This window comes from Chionomys nivalis, chromosome 5 (assembly GCF_950005125.1).
Source record: "Chionomys nivalis chromosome 5, mChiNiv1.1, whole genome shotgun sequence".
Taxonomy (NCBI): Eukaryota; Metazoa; Chordata; class Mammalia; order Rodentia; family Cricetidae; genus Chionomys; species Chionomys nivalis.
Window position 1 is genome coordinate 106,310,202 of NC_080090.1, and position 12,619 is coordinate 106,322,820.

Sequence of the window (12,619 nt, forward strand, 5' to 3'; positions counted from 1 at the left end):
CTGGGTTGTGCTGCTGGTGTGAACTCTGACTCTTTCTGGAGGTCTAGCTACAGAGCATTTGATTACAGTCTGTGAGCAGACTGATACAACTTGCTTAATGTCAACATAGACTGACTGTATACCAAAAATGGGGCTATGAGCATGGCTCTCAGAGGCAGAGAACAGCTTCACAATGCTGGACTGGGCAGGGCAAGTAGACAGTGTCATATTTACCCTAGTAATGCAGCCGCTTAAGTTCATAAGAAGGCCTTAGCATTTTAAGAAGTGCTCCTGGACAGTAAAAATTTACAGATACACTATAGGACAGATTCAGATATAAAAGACATTTAAATGGGTCATAGGCTTGGGAGAGAGAAGAAAAAGAGTACAGTACAGAGAGTTATATAAAGAAGTAAATGGGTTTACCTTCTTATTTAGCTTCTCTAGAATCATGAATTATAGGCTCAATGTCCTTTATTTATGGTTAGAAACCAAATATGAGTGAGTACATCCCATGTTCCTCTTTTTGGGTCTGGCTTACCTCACTCAGGATAGTGTTTTCTATTTCCATCCATTTGCATGCAAAATTCAAGAAGTCATTGTTTTTTACTGCTGAGTAGTACTCTAATATGTATATATTCCATACTTTCTTAATTTATTCTTCCATTGAAGGGCATCTAGGTTGTTTCCAGGTTCTGGCTATTACAAACAATGCTGCTATGAACATAGTTGAGCATATACTTAGGCATCCTCCTGAATATTAACCTTCATCAGGCGAAGAAAGGAGACAGAGACAGAGACCCACATTGGATCACCGGACTGAAATCTCAAGGTCCAAATCATGAGCAGAAGGAGAGAGAGCATGAGCAAAGAACTCAGGACCGTGAGGGGTGCACCCACACACTGAGACAATGGGGATGTTCTATCAGGAACTCACCAAGGCCAGCTGGCCTGGGTCAGAAAAAGCATGGGATAAAAATGGGCTCACTGAACATAGTGGACAATGAGGACTACTGAGAACTCAAGAACAATGGCAATGGGTTTTTGATCCTACTGCACGTACTGGCTTTGTGGGAGCCTAGGCAGTTTGGATGCTCACCTTACTAGACCAGGATGGAGGTGGGTGGTCCTTGGACTTCCAACAGGGCAGGGAACCCTGATTGCTCTTAGGGCTGATGAGGGAGGGGGACTTGATTGGGGAAAGGGGCGGGAAATGGGAGGCGGTGGCAGGGAGGAGGCAGAAATCTTTAATAAAGAAATAAATAAAAAAGAAGTAAATGGCTTTTTAAAAATAAAACAAAGTCTTTAAAGAGATTACAGACAGTCATAGATTAAAAGGAGTAAAGAAAAATAAACCAAGAAAAGATGGAACATGCAAAGAGAGTCTGGATTATGTATACTATTTTGTTTTCTTTGAAATTTTTGGCTGCAGAGAGACATTTGATTCTGGGAATTGCTAAACTAAACTAGCATGTATATTATAAAGATATCTTGACTTTAGAATTTTGGTCTAAGGATATGTTGCTTTGGAAAAGAGGTTCTTTTTTGTTGTTTCCACAGAGATTGAGAACCTGTGGATTTCATCCAGATTAATATGATTTGATGGACCAAGATCCCCTGAGACGTTGCCTTGAACATTCCACACATACACACAAAAAAAATATTTCACGAGAGAGTTGGACGTCTGTCTTTGGGTTGCAGCATTTTGATGTTGATCACCCAGGAGTGAATTAAAAATGAGTAATGTTGAGAAAGGTAAGAATATTTTTTTCAGAAGTGTGTCCAGTGCTACACTGTGGAAAAGGGAGGCAAACCTAAGACTGGACAAAATCTCCACAGTCTGTTTGGGAGGAAGAGAGGTCAGGCATCTACATACTCAGATAGCAACAAGAACACAGGCATCAACTGCGTAGAGGATGTCCTGATGGAATATTTGGAGAATCCCAAAAAGTACATTCCTGGAACAAAAATGATCTTCGCTGGAATTAAGAAGAAGGGAGAGAGGGCAGAACTAATAGCTTATCTTAAAATGGCTACTAATGTATAATTATACTGCCTTATTTATTACAAAACAAGTGTCTCATAACTTTTAATGTGTATTGCAATTTAATTCATACACCAAAATTCAGATCATGTACGGCTAACATTTTGTTGGACAGTTCTGATTAAAGAAAACTGACTTGTAGAAAAGTGGATATGATCATCTTTAAAAGTAACGATTCCTGTTGCATAAACACCGTCACTGCTCTCCCTTTCTCAAGATAAGATTGGACTTAATTATTAAAGTTCTACTTTCCACAAAGTTTAGGGTGTCACATCAAACTTATTGAAAGATTTTATAATTAAATTTATATAATTTGACATATGACTATGTTTAAACACTGGGGAAATTCTGTCACCATCTCAGAAACAAGAAGACTCTCCTTTGTTAAAGTTTGTATTCCCTGCTGTCACAGGAAATGGCTAAATGTCAGAAGGCAGCTGTCTATTTTTGACTCAATGGTGTTATTTTATTTAGAATTTCCTAAGTCAAAAGATGCTTTTATGATTGAAAGGCACTTACTGTGGTCTATGTATAATATATGAATTAAAAAGTATTTAGCACATGTTATAGTTGATCTATTAAATTAAAATGCTTTTAGAAACCATCAACTTAGAACTTACATTTTAATTCTTTATTATCTAAGAATAAACTCAGAATTGTCCTTAAACACCCTTTCAGAAACAAAACAAAACTGGAACTTCTATATATGTGTGACTGCTGGTGGCATTTTTTGCCATCTTTTTATCAAAGGATTAAAATAAGGGAGATGTTTGCAGTGGTAAGAAGGTAATTAATCACAAAAAATTACTTTGCCCAATAAGCAACAGGAAGCAGTTTAGAGAATAACTATGCCCATATTCCCAAATATTGTTTATAATCGTTCTTTTACATTTAAAGGGAGATCTGTTATAGAGATTTGCATTGATATGGATCTTGGTTTATTGATACAAATTCAAGGTCAATTTTGTTACATGTATATTTCTGCTCTTGATTAAGGTATTATGTTTGGCAGCTTATTTAAAAATATAATGTATAATTTAGAAATACAGATTAATAGATAATAATCTATAGCAGTCGATCTTGTAGTCATGTTAGTTAGATTTTTCTAGATATTCATAGATGTATTTCAGATTGATAGACATTATTCAAACCTTTTAAAGACTACGGGATATGGCATTTAAAATGCTTTAAGAACTTAGGACATGTCATGATAACAAGACACAACTGTTCCTGGCAGCACCAATCTACATCAAGAGGATGACAGGCATTGAAGAGGCTCCTTCTGGAGTTTGTTAGTCATTTGGGCAAGAAATTGTTCTTGCCTGGACTGCTTGATAAACTAGACATGCAGGACCTGCAGAGAAATGACTGCCGAACTTAGCTAAAGGTGAGCCGATCCTTTGGGGTTCCTGCTTCATGAAAGAGTCTGCTAGACATTCTGCAGGGCACAGAAAAAAGTGACTAACAAACTGCCAATATAGGTGGAACTGTCTTTGAAATTTCCTGCTTCATGGAAAAGTCTGCTGGATACGATGGGCCTGTAGGCTGAAGATGGCTGCCCCAAAAGTGTGGAAGAACTTTGGGTAATTGTCCAGGCAGTTAGAAGTCTCTGCCAATTCTAGAGTTTTAGAAGTTCTTTACAATGTACTTCCTGTTTACTTAGGTAATATTATATCCTTCTGGAGTCCTTGATGGAATTGAAGAATAGATAGTAATAATATAGTTTTCCTTAGTTATGGTAAAAGATAAAATAAATAGAACTGTAGTTCTTGTTTGATAAGTGTTTTATGTATTTTTACTATGCTAAAGTTAAAACCTCCTTTTTTATTTAAACAGAAAATGGGAGGTGATGTGGGATTTCCCTCTGTATGCTGTGATTACCATTGATAAATATTGGAACAGTTCTGAGCCTATAGCCGAGTTATAGGGGAACAGAACCAGGAGGGGAAAACTAAACTGAATGCTGGGAGTAGAGGGTGGAGTCAGAAAGAAGCCATGTAGCCCTGCCAGAGCCAGACAGAACGTTACCTGATAAGCCACAGCCACGTGACAATACACAGATTAATAGGAATGGGTTAAATTAATATATAAGAATTAGTCAATAAGAAGCTAGATCTAATGGGCCAAGCAGTGATTAATTAATATGGTTTTTATGTAATTATTTTGGTTCTGGGCAACCAGAACAAACAAACGGCCTCTCTAATACAGATAGACAATAGCTCTCACCCTCATCATCACCTAAGAAGTGCTCAATTATTTGTGGAGTTGAACAGATAATCATGATAGCAAGACTTCTCTTGAGGACCGAAAGGATACCATGTCCACTCAATCCTTATGCATCCATTCTTATTTTCAATCCAGAGCAAAATTCCTCCACACCCAGGGTATATCTCAACACTGGGCCCCTCACCTCAGAGAACTCAAGAGTCATAGGTTTATTGGGCCTGACAACGATTGTGTATAACTGTACCTGATGAGGCTAATACTGCTTTGGGGCCTGGCTCTCAGCAAAATAGAGAAGGTGTCTTTTTCCTGACCCTGCTTCAGACTCGGTTGTTACTCATTCATTCCTATGCCTGACCTTTGACATCTTGGTGTCAACACCACTTCTCCAGGAAGTGTTGTGTGGAAGCCTCTTGACCTTCACCATGATCACCACAGGGTATCTCTAGGTCTTGAATGCAATTCTCAGGCCTGTGTGCTAGGGTCAGCTGTAAGTGGGAAGACAATAGAGGCAGGTCTGGCTGCCCTGCGCTAACCCTCCCATAGTCAGCATAGCTATTTCCAGAAAACAAATATTATTTGTGTAGAGTACTCCTTTCTCTCTCTCTCTCTCTCTCTCTCTCTCTCTCTCTCTCTCTCTCTGTGTGTGTGTGTGTGTGTGTGTGCATGTGTATGTACATGTTGTAGAGCACATTTGTGTAGATGTCAGAAAACAATTTCCAGTGTTATTTCTCATAACTTCTCATATGCTTTCAACCGTTAGATTGAGACTGGGTCTTCCCTTGGCATAGAATGTCATCAAGTAGGCTAGGTTGTCTGGCAAAATTCCTGGGACCTGTTTCTACCTCCTCTGTTATCATAGTTTGGTTTACTAGTGTGCACCACCCCACCAAGAATTCTATGTAGGTTTTATTGATCTGAAATCATGTTTTCATGTTTTAAAAAAAGCTCTTTATTTGCTGAGTTTATCCCTGCAGTCTCCCTATCAAGAATTGTGATTACATACGACTCACATGTCCCAGAATTCACAGGATAAATTTAAGAGTCCTTGATGTAGTTTGTTGAGATACATAGTTGCCAAAGATGGCCTTCATAGATTCTTTTTCTGTAGCTACCTGTTCACTCTGTCTTTAATGAGACATTTATTGTCATGTCCACTAAATTTGATCAACCTTATGAATTTACGTGATGATGTACTTGATAGGAAGTGCAGTGGACCAGTTTTGAAAATGACCTTCTAGAAACTCAGAGTTTCTTTTTGTTTGGGAAGAGGAGGAAATATAGGGGTTTTCTTCTATTTTGTACTATAAGGACATATTTGTATTCCATATTGTTTAAAGGAATCTATATGTACTTGTTGCCAACTTAGAACATTCACACTGTTAACAATTGGCTTATTCTGAGTTACCTCTTCCAGGACAGATCTCCTGGAAGAAAGACTTGATACCAAGGGAAACTAAGTTTACTCAGTAGTTCAAAGCATGACTGAGGCCAAACATCAAGAGCATGAGGAGTGAAAGGGAACACAACAAAAGAACCAGAGATGTCCCCAGTCTCAAAGACTAAAAGCCAAGCTGAGCTCCAGAGTGATTGACTTTGTGTCTCCCCATTATCCCTGTATAATCTCCTGACTGACAATGAAATTGAAAACAGATATTAATCCACTACTTTTCAGAGTGCTTTTTCCTTTGATAAAGCATAATTTTATGATTCAATTCCCATCTCTGTGCACTGGTTTCTCTAAGTGATGGGTAACACCAAACAAATTCTAGTTTTACGTTCACACTATGAAATCAGATACTATTTAAGAATTATAGTTGCACAGAATCTGACATGTATAAGGAAGCCCAAGATACATACAATGAGGTCATGGGGCAGAGCAACAAAACTCTCACATGGGCAAGACCATATTGATGTTTTAGACTGATGAGCTATTATTAACTTTATATGTCCAGATTAGTAAGTATTTTCTAAGATAATCTGCCACAAGCAACCAATTGCTAAAAAATATACAATATTTGAAATTTGGGGTTAATTCTCAATAAACTGTATAAATACACATATATGCGTGTATGTACATGTACAACAATATATATATATATATTAGTATTATGTGTATAATACTAATGCCATATATACAATATACAATTAATATAATAGATTATATACAATCAATATTATTCTCAAAAGACTAACTTTATATTATGAAACATAATTAATATTTATGGATTTGTGTTGAAGGCAGTAATCCAAAAGATAACTTTCTCTACTATAATCTGAAAAAAATTCATAGATGTTCCTTATACAGTGAGAGACAAGGAGTGCAATATACAGTAGTTCAAAGTGATGAGCACCAGTTATTGCACCCATGTAGTGATGAGGCGAACAGGCCTGCTTTTCATCCCGCCCGGCTCCCACATGGCTAGCTTAACACCTGAAATAACAACACACAAATTGTATTCATTTAAACACTGCCTGGCCCATTATCTCCAGTCCCTTATTGGCTAACTATCACATATTGATCTAACCCATTTCTAATATCTGTATTGCCTCTTGACCATGGCTTACTGGCATGAGTCTAACCAGCGTCCATCTTGGAGAGGAGAGTCATGGTGTCTGCCTGTCTCTGCTTTCATCCTCTCAGAATTCTATTCTGTCTACTCCACCCACCTAAGGGCTGTCCTATCAAAAGATCACGGCAGTTTCTTTATTTGACCAATGAAAGTAACATATAGACAGAAGACCCGCCTATATCATACCCATGATATGCATTAAGTATAAATCAACAACTTTCTTCATAAAATGTCATTGCATAAGGATTAGTATTCCTTGACTGGAGAGATGGTACTAAGATTAAGAGCTCTCAGTCTCCAATTCCCATGACCCATGTCAGGTGCCTCATAAATGGCTGTAATTCCTGCTCCAAGAAATCTGATGTCTTATTCTAGCCTCAATGGTAATTGTATTCACACAGAGAGAGAGAGAGAGAGAGAGAGAGAGAGAGAGAGAGAGACATAGGAGAGAGAGACAGAGATAGAGAAAGAAACAGAGACAGACAGACTCCAGGACCTCAGCATCTCAGATCATGGAATGATGCTGCCCATATTCAGAGTGGCTCTTTACAAATCCATAAATCTAATCCAAAGACTCTAATGAGTCCAGAGATTTGTTTCCCCAATGATCCTTTAACTTATCAAGTTGCCAACCAGGAGAGCCATCATTGGGTTGAGTTTCTAACCCGCGGCAGCAACCCGGGACAGGGAACTCAGAAGTTCCTCACCCCTCCCCATCCTTCCTGGGCTCCCTGCAGGGACTCTACTCCCCGCATACTGCCTCTCTCTTCCTATCCCACCCAGCTTGCATCCAGAACCCTTCTTCCTTCTGCCCCCTTCCCTCTTTGGGCACAGAACACCACCCAGCTCAGCCTGTCTGGGTGCTGGGGCAAATCCTCAGGGCAAATAGGCAGGCAGCAGTTCCTTTGTTCCACTGGCCTGCGTGCACCAAGCAAGGTAGGTGCTTTGTTTACGAACTACACAACCAGCATGGAGATCTGATCTCGGCACCAGGAGAGCCATCATTGTGGTGAGTTTGTAACCAGAGGCAGCAGCCAGGGACAGGGAACTCAGAAGTTCCTCACCCCCCCATCCTTTCTGGGCTCCCTGCAGGGACTCTACTCCCCGCATACTGCCTCTCTCTTCCTATCCCACCCAGCTTGCATCCAGAACCCTTCTTCCTTCTGCCGCCTTCCCTCTTTGGGCACATAACACCACCCAGCTCAGCCTGTCTGGGCGCTGGGGGTGAATCCTCAGGGCAAGCAGGTGGGCAGGAGTTCCTTTGTTACTCTGGCCTGCCTGCACCAAGCAAGGTAGGTGCTTTGTTTATGAACTACCCAACCAGCACGGAGAGCTAATCTCGGCACCAGGAGAGCCATCATTGGGCACGGAGATCTGATATTGGCACCAAGAGAGACTACACTAGAGCACCAGGAGAATCATCACTGGGGAGTACCATCACTGGGAAGGTACATCAGTAGGCAAGACATGATCCTGTAAAAGAAGATCCATAGGAGAGCATTCAGAGGAAGAGATGGGCAGGCGCCAATGTAAGAATTCACCCAACAATCTGAAAAATAATATGAAACCACCAGAACCCAGCAACCTTACCACAGGAGGACATGAAAACCTTAATCATGAAGAAGTAGAAAAAAATTGACTTTATGAAAGTGATTGACGCCCTTAAACAGCATGTAAAAAATGCCCTTATAGAAATGGATGAGAAGTATAACAGAAAGTTTGAAGAATTGAGTAAATCAGTGAATGATACCCTAGGAAACCAAGGAAAAACAATCAAACAGATAATGGAAACAGTTCAAGACTTGAAAACTGAAATAGAGGCAAAGAAGAAAACACAAACAGAAGGCCGGCTGGACATGGAAAATCTAGGTAAACGAATAGAGACTACAGAAACAAGCATAACCAACAGAATACAAGAGATTGAAGAAAGAATCTCAGATTCTGAAGATAACATGGAGAAAATAAACATGCCGATCAAGGAAAACAGCAAAGCCAACAAATTCTCATCACAAAACATTCAGGAAATATGGGACAAAATAAAAAGACCAAACCTAAGAATAATAGGAGTAGAAGAAGGAGAAGCGCAGCTCAACGGTCCAGAAAATATATTTAATAAAATTATAGAAGAAAACTTTCTCAACCTAAATAAAGATTCTCAACCTAAATAAAGATATACCTATGAAGGTTCAAGAAGCATACAAAACACCCAATAGGCTGGATCAAAAAAAAAATCCCCTTGCCACATAATAATCAAAACACAAAGCATACAGAACAAAGAAAGAATATTAAGAGCTGCAAAGGAAAAGGGCCAAGTTACTTATAAAGGTAAACCTATCAGACTTACACCTGACTTTTCTATGGAAACCATGAAAGCCAGAAGGTCCTGGATAGATGTACTGCAGAAACTAAGAGACCGTGGATACAAGCCCAGACTACTATACCCAGCCAAGCTTTTGTTCACTATAAATGGAGAAAACAAAATTTTCCAGTATAAAAACAAATTTAAACAATACGTAGCCACAAATCCAGCCTTACAGAAAGTAATAGAAGGAAAATCACTAACCAAGGAATCCAACAATGACCACAATAACTCAGACATCTAGAGACCCTTCACCAGCGCAACTCAAAGAAGGGAAACACACAAAATCTACTACTAAAAAAAGTGACCGGAGTTAACCACTGGTCATTAATATCACTTAATGTCAATGGACTCAACTCACCTATAAAAAGGCAGAGACTAAGAGATTGGATACGAAAACAGGATCCAACATTCTGCTGTTTACAAGAAACACACCTCAACCACAAAGACAGGCACCTACTCAGAGTAAAGGGTTGGGATAAGGCTTATCAAGCAAATGGACCTAAGAAACAAGCAGGTGTGGCCATACTAATTTCTAACAAAGTTGACTTCAAACTTAAAACAATCAGAAGAGATGGAGAGGGACATTTTCTACTCATAACAGGAACAATTCATCAGGATGAAGTCTCAATCCTGAATATCTATGCTCCTAATATAAAAGCACCCACGTATGTAAAAGAAACATTGCTAAAACTCAAGGCAGCCATCAAACCGCACACATTAATAGTAGGAGACTTTAACACTCTTCTCTCACCAATGGACAGGTCAATTAGACAGAAACCTAAGAGAGAAATAAGAGAATTAATGGAGGTAATGAATCAAATGGACTTAACAGACATCTATAGAATATTGAACCCAAATAGGAAAGAAAATACCTTCTTCTCTGCAGCTCATGGAACCTTCTCGAAAATTGACCACATACTCAGTAACAAAGCAAACATCCACAGTTACAAAAAAATATTAGTAACCACCTGTATCTTATCAGATCACCATGGATTTAAGCTAGAATTCAACAACAATGCTACCCCCAGAAAGCCTACAAACTCATGGAAACTGAACAGTCAAATACTGAACCATACCTGGATTAAGGAAGAAATACAGAAAGAAATTAAAGTCTTCCTTGAATTCAATGAAAATAAAGAAACAACATACTCAAACCTATGGGACACTATGAAAGCAGTCCTGAGAGGAAAGTTAATAGCACTAAGTGCCCACTTAAAGAAAACAGAGAAAGCACACATTGGAGACTTAACAGCCCACCTGAAAGCTCTAGAAAAAAAAGAAACAGACTCACCTAGAAGGAGTAGAAGACTGGAAATAATCAAACTGAGGGCTGAAATCAACAAAGTAGAAACACAGAAAACATTTGAAAGAATCAATGAAACACAAAGCTGGTTCCTGGAGAAAATCAACAAGATTGATAAACCTCTATCCAAACTAATAAGATGGCCGAGAGAGAATTTGTAAATTAATAAAATCAGAAATGAAAAGGGGGACATAACCACAGACACAGAGGAAATTCAGAGAATCATTAGAACTTACTACAAAAGCCTGTATGCCAAAAAACTGGTAAATGTAAAAGAAATGGACACTTTTTTAGATAAGTACCATATACCAAAGTTAAACCAGGACCAGGTAAACAACCTAAATAGACCTGTTAGTTGCGAAGAATTAGAAGCTGTTATCAAAAACCTCACTTCCAAAAAAAGTCCATGACCAGATGGTTTCAATGCAGAATTCTACCAGAACTTCCAAAAAGACCTAATACCTGTACTCCTTAATGTATTTCACAATATAGAAACAGAAGAGTCATTGCCAAATTCCTTTTATGAAGGTACAGTAACTCTGATAACAAAACCACACAAAGACTCAACCAAGAGAGAGTTACAGACCAATCTCACTCATTAACATCGACGCAAAAATCCTCAACAAAATACTGGCAAACTGAATCCAAGAACACATTAGAAAAATTATCCATTATGATCAAGTAGGCTTCATCCCAGAGATGCAGGGCTGGTTTAACATACGCAAATCTATCATTGTAATCCATGATATAAATAAACTGAAAGAAAAAAAACCATATGATCATTTCATTAGATGCTGAAAAAGCATTTGACAAAATTCAACATCCCTTTATGATAAAAGTCTTGGAGAGATTAGGGATACAAGGGTCATACCTAAATATAATTAAAGCTATTTACATCAAGCTGACAGCGAACATCAAATTAAACGAAGAGAAACTTAAAGCCATCCCACTAAAATTAGGAACACGCCAAGGCTATCCACTCTCTTCATACCTCTTCAATATAGTTCTTGAAGTTTTAGCAATAGCAATAAGACAACATAAGGGGATCAAGGGTATTCGAATTGGAAAGGAAGAAGTTAAACTTGCGTTCTTTGCAGATGATATGATAGTGTACATAACAAACCCCAAAAACTCCAGCAAAGAATTGCTACAAGTGATAAACACCATTAGTAATGTGGCAGGATAGAAGATCAACTCCAAAAAATCAGTCGCCCTCTTATACACAAAGGATATGGAAGCAGAGAGGGAAATAAGAGAATCATCACCTTTCACGATAGCCACAAATAGCGTAAAATATCTTGGGGTAACTCTAACCAAGGAAATGAAAGATCTATTTGACAAGAACTTTAAGGCATTGAAGAAAGAAATTGAAGAGGATACCAGAAAATGGAAGGATCTCCCTTGCTCTTGGATTGGGAGGATCAACATAGTAAAAATGGCAATTCTGCCAAAGGCAATCTATAGATTCAATGCAATCCCAATCAAGGTTCCATCAAAATTCTTCACAGATCTTGAGAGGACAATAATCAACTTTATATGGAAAAACAAAAAACCCAGGATATCCAAAACAATCTTATACAATAAAGGAACGTCTGGAGGCATTACCATCCCTGACTTCAAACTCTATTGCAGAGCTACAGTAATGAAAACAGCGTGGTACTGGCATAAAAACAGAGAAGTCGACCAATGGAATCGTATAGAAGACCCGGATTTTAACCCACAAACCTATGAACACCTCATTTTCGATAAAGGAGCTAATAGTATACAATGGAAGAAAGAAAGTATCTTCAACAAATGGTGCTGGCACAACTGGATATCAACCTGTAGAAGAATGAAAATAGACTCATATCTATCACCATGCACAAAACTCAAGTCCAAATGGATTGAAGACCTCAATATCAATCTGAACACATTGAACCTGATAGAAGAGAAAATGGGAAGTACCCTACAACATATGGGCACAGGAGATCGCTTCCTATGTATAACCCCAGCAGCACAGATAATAAGGGCAACATTGAATAAATGGGACCTCCTGAAACTGAGACGCTTCTGTAAAGCAAAGGACACTGTCACTAAGACAAAAAGGCAGCCTACTGACTGGGAGAAGATCTTCACCAACCCCGCAACAGACAAAG

The 12,619-nt window shown here is 38.7% G+C and overlaps 1 pseudogene; it reads left to right on the plus strand.

Annotated features, from left to right (window-relative positions):
* Positions 1-1,715: 1,715 nt before the first annotated feature.
* LOC130874191 (cytochrome c-like) lies at positions 1,716-2,026 on the plus strand (annotated as a pseudogene).
* The last annotated feature ends 10,593 nt before the right edge of the window (positions 2,027-12,619 follow it).